This window comes from Myxocyprinus asiaticus, chromosome 44, assembly GCF_019703515.2.
Source record: "Myxocyprinus asiaticus isolate MX2 ecotype Aquarium Trade chromosome 44, UBuf_Myxa_2, whole genome shotgun sequence".
NCBI lineage: Eukaryota > Metazoa > Chordata > Actinopteri > Cypriniformes > Catostomidae > Myxocyprinus > Myxocyprinus asiaticus.
Window position 1 is genome coordinate 35538230 of NC_059387.1, and position 10146 is coordinate 35548375.

A 10146-nucleotide genomic window follows, 5' to 3' on the forward strand; every position below is an offset into this window, starting at 1 on the left:
GAGGATTGCAATCGAACTTCGGTAGTGGATGATGACGTAGAATGAGTCCACGAGAACAAAAGATAACAAAAGAGCACACATTGAGCCAATGTGCTTCTTAACCTCAGATCACACAAAAATGCAAAATATTCCTGGCTGGTCCAGACAGGCGATGTCTGTTTTTAAAAGGCATTTGGCTCTTTTACCTGTAAGGCGGGACTTCCTTTTCCGCAGCCTCCTTTCCAAAAGGTTACCGGTTAGAACAAAATAAAAGAACGGTTAATAACGTTCTTTTTAAAGTGACAGTACTGTGCGCTAAGGGGTGGGTGAAATACCAATTACAGTGCTGTCAGATCTCACAAGAGAAACAAGCAACATGGTCTGGAAAAACAAGCCCAAAATAAGACACTTGCCTCACCAAAATAAGCAAAAATAAGCATTTTGTTTTTCCTGTATGGTGGATTGATTGGCATAGAAATCATAAACAGTTAATTAACAGTTAAGAATAATTTTATTCACAGATCTGTATTAATGCATCATATCTAACAATAATTCAGTGAAGATTTGGAAACATATGAGAAAAATTAACCGTGCATGTATATGTAGTATTATGAAAAAAGGTTTTCATTCACAGAATGACACATCCATGAGCTCCATAAATGTACTTTAACAAGCCCTTTGGTCTTCAGTTTCATGAACAAATTATCAGAACAAAATTAACCGGTTATAACCGGTTACCAGCATTTAAAAATAACGTTTTCAATCCAGAACAATTGAAAGGGACTTTGTTCCTGTTTTCAGTTACATTCTGTTAAAAATTCTGTTCGTTTTTTGGTTTTCATTTTTGTTCCTTGAACCGTTTTTAGTCCCTGTCTGCCATATTGGGCGTTTCAGTTTCTCCCATTTATTTTAATGCAAGTGTTCAATCTCGGGCTAAATAGTCTTTTCTCTGAGTGAGCTGCAGGTCTGAGCTGTGTTCATGTGTAGAGTTACAGACAGCAGCATCATCTAGTGTCTGAAAGAAACAGTCACATATCTATAATTCAGACTGAGGTACAATATTTCATTTTTTATCTTTTTATTTCTATAAATATGTTCTATAATTGTATTATTTATATATACCGACAGATATAGGTGTTTAATCTATTTAATGTAATCTTATTTATGTTCTAAAATATTGTATGCTCTTATTATATCCTTTGGATCAGAGTTTTTTCAGCACACAGTTTATTATTATTATTATTATTTGTTTTATAGTAGTTATTATGAGACCCGAGAAAAGACTACTAATATACATTTTCATTTATTTGATAGTATAACCAATAACTTTGTAATGGCACTATTGCAGAAACTATGGTTACCGTGGTTTCTTTGTATGGGTGTGGGTAAATGCTATTAGTTTGCTATAAAGTTTAGTTTATTAATAGTTTGCATGATTCACCTTCTTGTATTTAAACAATAAAAAGGTGAAAAGCGCTATCCAAATAAAAATGTCTTTGTCCAACATGCACCAGAAATATTTTAATGCAATAAAAACTGAATGCTTTGTATCTGTAAGTGTCATGATAAAACTCTCTAAAACAGTCTAACTATAATTTCAGTGTGTGATTCACTCGTTCTTCACCATGTTCATTGTTTTGACCCCATTTGTCTTCATCAAGTCTGTCTCATGTTTGGCTTCAGATAAAAATCACTCAACTCGAATGGAGTCAAACACAGCTAAAGTCCATCTGCAAATGGTTTTGGCCACCTGTGTTGGCCTCCATTCTGGTGCCCACCTGGCAACACATTGGCAGTCCAGTTGGCCTCCCTGGGCGTCAGTGTGCCTGTAAACCAGCTGAGCCTGTTTGGATAATAGTGCCAGAGCTGAGAGTGGCACAAGGACTGTCAGGTGTGCCAGTGGAGAGTGAATGAGAATCAACAGCATGCGAGATGTTATGAGTCATAGCGAGGTCTCAGAAACATGAGCATGGTGAAGAAATCTGTAGCTAGAAAAAACCCATTCACAAGTAGACAGATGAATGGAAACCTGGGTGAAAAAAATAAAGTGAAATAATCTGCAGCAGTGTCTTTAAACTAGTATTGCTTCAGCACCCAGATTTTACATTGGACATCAAGTGCCGACCAAACACAGTACCAAAATTGTTTGTTACAGCCACAACTCTTATCTACATGAATGGGAAAAGACAGAAAACTCCAAAATGTGAAATGGCTTCAGGATTGGTTCAGGCCAAAACAATGAACAAAACACAAACTGTCTATACCAAATGTTCTCCAGCAGAGAGCAGCGAGGGACTAATAAACTGAACACATGCACGCTTCTCTTCTAGTCCATCTTTCTAGCAGCTCTCACAAATGGCATTTAAGATATAGTGGGCATTGATGCAAAATGCCCTTTTTGGGTCGTTATCAAAATATGACGACAAATCAGTCCCTTGACTTTTCAGCCATGAAAAAGATTTAAAATGGGAAAAAAATAAAAATTAAAAAATGGCATCTTTCCATAATCTAACCTTTTATTAAATAAAACTAAATGGATTTTTTTTTTTTTTTTACACATTTTGTTTTCCCTTCATCTTTCATGACATTTACAAGTATTTATGCGTGTTTATTTTTTATACTCATTTTTAATTTCTCAGGTCAGGTCTCAGGTTATTTTCTCAGCTTTCAATGACAAACAAAAAATAAATAATAATAATAATAATAATAATGAAACAAAAATGTAAATGAATATTTGTCCCTTGATTTCATGTCATTTGTGTTATCAATGTTAAAAACATGTATTTTTATCAAACAAACATTTGTGGACAAGAACTTCCAAGGACAAAGTTTAGAGAAAGAATGTTTAATAAGTTATTAATTTACATTTTAACTTTTATACATGGTTCATTTAAATATGTCATTGGTGTTACATTGAAGTTCATGTGAAAGATTCTTATTGAGAAATGGTTTATTTAATGGTACGATTTATTGATTTTAGTCAGATCAGTGGTGTGTGTTTTGTGATGATACCGAAACCATCTTAGAAAATGTAATCTTTTAAGAGACACTGATGTTTTCGTCATGAGTGTTACAACCTTTACAAAATTAAATAAACAACAACCATCAAGTTGTCCTTAATGAAAGAAAAAAATGTTAACCCTCAGCTTTTATGGGCGAAAACTGAACTGAAATTTTGTAAGTCAATGTTAAAACTTTTGTGAAAGTTTTTAGTCTTGACAATTTGCACAGTCTTGGGAAATATATGTAAAGTCCAGCATTTCTTTTATATTCGGTCAACACAAAGTTCCTCTGAAAACACCCACATCTCCTCACACATTCTTTTGCTTTGACTGGAGTGCGTCACATGAAGGGATTTTAAAAGTGTCAGAGTGATTCTTCACACCTGTGAGTGCTGATGAGCCCCACCCACATCAATCAATTAACCAATCAGTGGCTTTTATGTTCCAAATATTCAAAATATCTCCTGAAATGTAGGGGTTTCTTGCCCTCAGTGTTCAATTGTGTATAGCTTTGTAATAAGTTTTGAGTCTTATTTGTAGAGTTTGATTGGACACATGACCATTAGCTATAAAAGCGATTTCTTCTACCTTTTAAATGTTCATAAGTCATAAAGCTATATCATAAACGCGCATTTCTTCAACTTTGGGCATTTCACATCCCAGAAATTATTTGGGGAATGCCCAATTCCCAATGCGCTCTTAAGTCCTCGTGGTGGCGGAGGACGAATCTCAGTTGCCTCCGCGTCTGAGACCGTCAATCCGCACATCTTATCACGTGGCTCGTTGAGTGCGTTACCATGGAGACGTAGCACGTGTGGAGGCTTCACACTATTCTCTGCGGCATCCACGCACAACTCACCACGCACCCCACCGAGAGCGAGAACCACGTTATAGCGGACACGAGGAGGTTACCCCATGTGACTCTACCCTCCCTAGCAACCAGGCCAATTTGGTTGCTTAGGAGACCTGACTGGAGTCACTCAGCACGCCCTGAATTCGAACTCACGACTCCAGGTGTGATAGTCAGCGTCAATACTCGCTAGAAGTAAGTTCTTTTATTAAAACGAACACATTGACATTTTTTCATTTTGTTATATGGAGGTCTCATTAAAACTGATTTGGAAACTTTTTACCAGGCCTTGATCATTTATTTTTGGTATTTTCAAATGTCTTTTATGGATAGGTTTGACTGTTTTGGTCATATCCCAAACCCAGACTTTCAATATTAAACTATGAGAATCCATTATAAATATGTTTAAAATTACGACCATCTAAACAAACAGTGCAATAAACAGAAACCTTTAAGAGTTAAACTGATTTCTTGCAATTTATCAAATATTACGACTGTCCCACAGGCGTCACTTTTAAGAATGTTTAGATAGTTTTACTGGAAAACAAGATAGAAATACTGAGTAAGAAAATTATTGATTTTTTATGCAACAGTGAAAAAAAAAATCATTTTATTTGAAAAACAGTGAAAATGTCATCAGTGTGCTGGAAATGATGCTTGATGACATAAATCTCCTGTGATGCATAAACACACTGTTGGACATTGTTAGTAGACAAATTAACAAATCCATAGTGATAAAAGTGCCAGAACACACAACTATGCACAAATATATGGTTAGATGCATTTTATTATTTGCATTTGATTGCGAAATTCAGTAATATCACCTGATAGTCATATACTGTATGTAATAAGGTATACATTCCCTAATTAACCATTGTTTTACTACAGTAACTATACAGTAGTTTAACAATGGGATTTGTAGTGAAACCACAATATACTATTACAGTAAAACCATGGTTAGTTTTTGCAAGGGTCATCCCTGAAACAAACAGGATGACAACATAAAATTAAACATGCTTATAGTTAATATACACTACTTTTTTTCTCTACTGGGACTCGATCAGAACAGACCTGTGAAGAAGCTCTGCACTGATAGTTGTGTTTAGGATGTTGTTTTGTGTTCTGCTGCAGCGCTCCATCATGACTCTGTGCTCGTGTCAGTGGTTCGGTTCCTCTTTATCCCAGTCTGCTGTTTCAGCAGCTCAAAACAGATCTGGCTGGTGTGTAACTGCATTATAATAGCTCCTCTGCCACACTGTAGCTGCACACACATCACACATGGCATCATCTTTATACTGTGTAACAGCATGTATCCCTCCATCCATTCATCATCCTACAGCTACTTCCAGAGTTTCATTTTCTCCCTCACTGCTGCTGCAGAAGAACTCAATAAAGAAATTACAGTGGAGATATTAAAGTGTCTCCAGTGAATGCCCACATCTATTACACAACAGTCCCAACAGGACTGACAAATCAGACTAAACGAGCACTATAAAATAAATGCTTCCATTTTATTCTCAAGAGATACTAATAAAATGTACTAAATGTTTCTCTCTGTTTTCTCTCGTTTGACTGCTTAGTGTCTATCAAATCGAAGGGATTTTCTGGCCAGTTTAGATTTGTGTACACAAATGTTTTTGGGGTATAATATTACAGTCCCTAAATAATTCTAAAGGCTTTTCACACTACATTTTACCCTGGGTTAATGTCTTTTTGAGCCCAGGTTAAGGTAACTTTTAACCCTTTTAACTATGCTTCATTTTTGTAAGGGCTAAACAGGGTGACAACATAAAACTGAACTAGCTTATAATTATTATACACTAATTAACTAAAAAGAAACCTATTTGTATAACTAAATTATTAACAGCAGCAATGAACTAAATTTTTTGCTCCCAAAAAAGGCAAAGTCCCTGTAAGGTTGCTCAAGTGAATCAGTGAATCATTTATGCGAACTAGTTCATTTACATGAACCGTCTGAAAGAACCGATTCACTTAAATGATTTGTTTTTCCCAGCGGTACATGAGAGAGACAGAGCAAGGTTTATGTGAGTGTTTAATTACTCCCTCGACTCCATCACAGCGTTCACAATATAATGTTACAAATGAAGCATTTTGTGACACTACAGCGCTGCTTGCTTGAAAATGTAACTTGTTACTGGAAAAGCTACACTACTGTGAAAACAGCACGAATAATGTAGTTAAGTTTGCATCATGGTGCGAATCACGGGGGTTCTAGGGGAGTCTCAGACCCCCATGAAAACTAATATGTGCATTCTTGTGGGGTCTCATTTAAAATCATGCTATTAATTGAATACAATGTTTTTTAATGCTGCAGTAATGCATATATTAAGTTTGTGCATGTGCATGGGACAGGATGCTTAACATGTGATTTGCACTCTTTGAATAGTGGAATTTAATAATCCACGACACTCAACAAGATCACCCACGAGTGCAACAACGGCATTAAACGCGAACACCAGTGGAGTGGTATAGGCCTACTGCGGGCAGCAGCATCTAAATATTGTAGTTTAAAGTTTTTAGAAACTTGCCAGTCAGACACTTGTGGATGCACGCAATGCCGCCGCTCCCGATACGCATATGACGTAGTCTGCAAAGGGCACCAACTCCCTAGGGGGGCACCAGAAACTCCACCAGCTGACTTTCCTGGCACGTTATACGTTATTCAAGGACCCGATTGCTGTCGAAGAACACAGCCGATCGCCTCGCACCTCGCAGCTCAGACCACCCACACACCCTCACTCTGCGTAGGACATCAGTTTGGCCAGTGCCGGCCCTGGATGCATGAGACAAACAGTGTGTCCCGAAAATGATAGAAATTCAGTTTTTATCAAAGTGTCTCGAATGTAAATTTGTGAAAGTTCGCAAACAGTATAGAGATGTGAGCGCAAAACAGTAGAAAAACTAATTTTAATGTTATGATAAAGAGGAGGACAAGATGACAAGGGGCTTTCTTCCTGTAATTTTTCCGTTATTTTTATTATTTATTTATTTATTGCTCCAAAACAGCATAAAATGTTGTTTCTGCATAATTTTTTTATTTCACCCGGCATTGTTTTCCTTCTTTCACAAGTTGCGCCTGATGGAAAGTACCTTAAAAAATTGTAACATTTAAAAAAATATTTTATATGTTAATATAGGCCTATGTATTATCATGATTTATTAAATTATTAATATGTATTTAAATATATTTTGTTGCCTGCGTTTCTAATATTAATAATAATACTAAGGGTCAACTTTCGCTTGTAGCGTGTTTTTTTTTAGGTAAATACTCCTCAACACTGCAGTAAACACAAGTAAACACCAATCCCTCCATTCTTAAAATGTAAAATTACTAAAATTCTGAAAACTTTGTTTCAGAAGACTGAAGACTATGAGAGCGCATTAACATGGCAACGTTTTCACAGATGAACAGCTAGGTATTAAAACAGGTTGTGTGCTTGTTGCTTATTGTATTTATTCAGTCAGTGTTATCAACCTTGTAATTATGCAAATAAATATACAAATTAGAATGTTAACCCAAATACAAAATGACAAAATACAGAATGGAATCTCAGAACCTGACAAAAATCTTGATGATTTCGCTTTTCAGGATATCTAAATATGTCAACCTTGTCTGTGAGCAAAATAAAGGAATTAAAAGGTCAAATATTCTGTTTATTTATATGCCATTCGGGTTCAATGAGGTAGGGTCAGTTTAAGAGCTGTCTGTAGGTTCAAAGGTCAAACTGTCCCGTAGGCTAATTTGCATTTCAGATGGAATGCAGCTATTGGTTTTCATTTTGTCCTTTAACGTCAACATGAAATGAAATGGCATTTTCACATTCTGCTGCTTTAATGTGACATAATGTATTAAAAAAAATATCCATTGGGAATGCATTGGTTGGTGAAAATGGTCTGTGTATGACATTGAAAGATGGTTGAAAATCATTTCAGAGGCTGTTATATGTCATCAAAGCTTCCTTTAACACACATCCCTAAATCACAAAACTTTAGAAAGCTAAGATTATTGATGAGCATATCAATAATGTCATTCATCAGCTTTGTCTTGAAGATGAATAAGCTCAAGTCTCACTAGAGTCTCATTCGCTGTTACTAAGTTTAGTTTTAGGGTTAGATTTAGTGGTAGGGTTAAGTTTAGGGTTAGGTTTATGGGTAAGTGTAGGGTTTCTGCAGATACAGTACATGTGTATGCTTCAAGGGATCTTAAATCATGATTGTAGACAAAGAGAATTCAGAATGTGTTCTTAAAGTACATTTTTGGTGTCTGGTTACACAAGGGTATCCACATGCACAAACACAATCAATATGTTCTATGTACACACTCCTGGACTAACCCCAGAGATCATTGTGTCTGTCAGTAACTGATTGTTACAAGGAGGAGGGCGGGGCCATGCCGTGACTGTGCACGCCCGGCCCCCAATCAGCCAAGGAGACGATAAGTGCAACGAGATGTGGCAGTTCGGGAGAGAGAGAGTTACAGGCAGCTGCCCTGTATGCGTTTACGTTTGTGTGTCTATGTGTTTAAATTTATTAAAAACATTACTTTGATGCTTTGTCCGGTTCCCGCCTCCTCCTTTACATTGAACCCTGTTACACTGATGTTGTTTGACCTGCATTTATAATCACATTGTAACTATTCCAAAAAAATGGCATTTCTTACACATTGTCATTAGTCAGAATGGCTAAGAAATTATAGAAGTTATTATTGTCTTTTGGTGGGATGGAAATGTCGAGAGCGGACCTTTTGGAAACTTAATTGAATACCCCTGCTTTAGATCTTTCTGTTTAAGTAGCCTTACACTTTCTGTGGTCACAGTTCAGCTAAAATCAAACTTAAACAGTCAAAAACTTCATTGCTTTTTAATGTATGTCTGTCATTAGATAATTTGTTAAAGTGCTTTTGCATAAACTCCATGAGACAAGCCATAAAGTTATGAAACTACTGAGCAACCGTTATATATAAACACAACACTGATGTGAATGTTTTTTTACATTAAAGATGGATTATCAAAACAGTTTAACATGTCAAGAGATTTGGGCTTGAAATAAACCAACTGTTTTCCTTTGTATGTACATTTCTTTTCTATTCTACTGAATGTCACAGTTTTCTGATCATTTGGCAACGGGCTGTGGTCAGATGCCAAGAGACAGCGCCAAAATCCTTCAACAGATGCCCCACAAATGCCACTTGATATTGTACCTCATACAAACACCATTTATAACCATTTAATCCTCATCTGTGGCCATTTAATATGGTGAGAAATAATTTGGAAAGTTCACAGTGCTTCAGGTTTAAACTGCTGAAGGGAATATCAGTGTCAGCAGTAGAAAAGTGAGCTTTGAGCTGAGTTTTGGTTTTAGTCTTTGATTCTGTGTAAATAAAATTCTTTATCAGAGCCGACTGGCTATTGTCATGACATTCAGCCCATACAGCACATGTCTTGTTTTCTGTTGGCTGCACACAACAATCAATAAAGGCACCAATAGATGGTCTTTTCTTTCTTGCCTCTAATTAACCAATGTAATCTCAAATGTCTTAAACTAAAGGTTTACAAATTTTCTGATGCCAAGGACCACAAATATGATGATTCCCTTCCGAAGGAACCCCTTCCCTTCCTGACATATAAAGGTAGCTTTATATTTTCATGCATGAAGACCCTTTGTGAGAAAATGTTGTAAATGAGAGCTCTTAAAGAGAGCATGGTGCTTGCAAAATTAAATAATTGGTTTTATATTGTCATTGTACTAAAGCCAAAAGATTTCAGACTGAATAATGTCTGAATGTTTGCTCTGTTCATCACACAAAGTGACCGCATGTAACGTTGTTGGCTGCTGACAATGATGAGATGAAGAACCCAAGTGCAGTTTATTAAATAAATGTGAAATCCAAAACCCTAACTACAAAACAAAACATGAACATGGACTAGACTAGACTAGACTAGACTTTGCACATACCCTTTCACATTCAATACTAGACAACTACACAATGGAAAACATGAGGCTTAAATACATGGACATGGGGGAACATAAACCAATGAACAAACAGAACTGATAACAAGATAATTAAACAATAAGCCAATGAAAACATGACACATGAACATGGAGGGAAAACAGAAATCACATGACAAGGGAAACAGGAACTAAACATTTCAAAATAAGACATGAATCAACAAAATACACATGAAATATCCCCCCCACTAAGGGGTGGCTCCTGACACCCCAACACATAAACAAAACACGTAAAACATGACATAAATTCAAAGTTCTGTAGGGAGCGGGGGGGGGGGGGGGTTT